Source organism: Trichechus manatus, unplaced genomic scaffold, assembly GCF_000243295.1.
Source record: "Trichechus manatus latirostris isolate Lorelei unplaced genomic scaffold, TriManLat1.0 scaffold00083, whole genome shotgun sequence".
Lineage (NCBI taxonomy): Eukaryota > Metazoa > Chordata > Mammalia > Sirenia > Trichechidae > Trichechus > Trichechus manatus.
In genome coordinates this window covers 11738864-11740952 of record NW_004444019.1, presented here as the reverse complement: position 1 = coordinate 11740952, position 2089 = coordinate 11738864, and positions in this window count along the sequence as shown.

Sequence of the window (2089 nt, the reverse complement as noted above, 5' to 3'; positions counted from 1 at the left end):
GAGTGTGATTATGATATGCCTTGGTGATTTTCTTTTGGGGTCTATCTTATATGGGGTTCGTTGAGCTTCTTGGATGGTCAGCTTTTCATCTTTCAAGATATTGGGGAAGTTTTCTGTCAGCAATTCTTCAATGATCCTCTCTGTGTTTTCTGTTTTCTCCCTCTGTTCTGTAACTCCGATCACTTGCAAATTTTTGCTTTTGATTCTATCCCACATAATTCTTAGGGTTTCTTTATTTTACTTCATTCTTTTTTCTGATTTTTCCTCAGAGTTGTATCCAAGTGTTTGTCTTCAATTTCACTGATCCTGTCTTCCATCATTTCAAACCTGCTCCTCAGCCCTTCTATGACACTGTCCATCTCTGAAGTCTTGTTGTTTATCTTTTGGATTTCTGATTGTTGTTTTTGTATGTTTTCTAGTTGTGAATTTATTTTACCATTTTGTTCCTGAATTATTTTCCGGAATTCTTCCATTGTTTTGTATTTTCCATGAATTTGTCTGCCTTTTCCTCATTTTTGTCTGCTTTTTGCTTCAACTCTTGGATAATTCTGAATATTAGATATTTGAATTCCCTATCAGGTAGTTCTAGTGCCTTTTCTTCTACTGGAATGTCATCTGGTATTTTATTTTGGAAACCTACTGGAACCGTCCTGTCCTCAGAACAGAAGATTCTTAAGATAATGGAACATGCTTGTCTCCTCAGAGTACTGGTCTGATAGGGATGGGCAATTTAAACATTGGCTACCTAAAATGTGGGGAGATAAAGGCATGAAGTGGCTGGCTTACATGCTTTCGTGGTATGCTTACACTCAAAATGAGGGGAACAAGGGAGCATCCCAATGAATAGATTTCCTCTTTTCCTGATGGGCCTGGGGTGGAGGGTGGAGGAAGATGGTGATAGGATTATATGATTCAGTTGTGAATGTTGATTGTTAACAGGGTAAATTGTGATTTTAAAAACTGTAATTGTAGAAGCTGTAAGTATGAAAGAGTGGATTAAGTGGGAGTCACTGCTGGACTGGAGTACAGTGGCTGAGCCTAAAATCCCTTAAAAGTTTTGCTATGGTGATACCTTGTGAGGCCCAGAGCAAGAGAATACTCTTCTCTCAGTAAAATTTTATCAGACGCCATTTTATGGATTGAATTTTGTCCCCCAAAAATATGTGTCAGCTTGGCTAGGCCATGATTCCCAGTATTGTGTGGTTGTCCTCCATTTTGTGATTGATGTAATTTTCCTATGTGTTCTAAATCTTAATCTCTGCCTGTGGCTAATGAGGCAAGATTAGATTATGTTAAAGAGGATTAGGGTGGGATGTAACACCCTTACTCAGGTCATATCCCTGATCCAATGTAATGGGAGTTTCCCTGGGTGTGGCCTGCATCACCTTTAATCTTACAAGAAATAAAAGGAAAAATGAATGGATAAACAAATTATGGTACATGCACACAGTGGAATGCTAGACAATGATAAAGAACAATGATGAATCTGTAAAACATCTCACAACATAGATGAATCTGGAGGACATTATGCTGAGTGAAATTAGTCAGTTGCAAAAGGACAAATATTGTATGAGACTACTATCATAAGAACTCAAGAAAAGGTTTAAACACAGAAGAAAACATTTTTTGATGGTTACGAGGGTGGGGAGGGAGAGAGAGGAATTCACTAACTACATAGTAAACAAGAATCATCTTAGGTGAAGGGAAGCACAACACACAATACAGGTGAAGTCAGAACAACTAGACTAACACAAAAGCTAAGAAGTTTCCTGAACACAACCAAACACTTTGAGGGACAGAGTAGCTGGGGCTGGAATCTGGGGATCATGGTTTCAGGGGACATCTAGGTCAATTGGCATAACAAAGTTTATTAAGAAAATGTTCTGAATCCCACTTTGGTGTGTGGCATTTGGGGTCTTAAAAGCTTGCAAGTGGCCATTTAAGAGGCATCAATTTGTCCTAACCCACCTGGAGCAAAGGAGAATGAATACACCAAAGACAAAGAAAATATTAGCTAAAGAGACAAAAGGGCCACATAAAACAGAGACTACATCAGCTTGAGACCAGAAGAACTAAATGGTGCCCGACT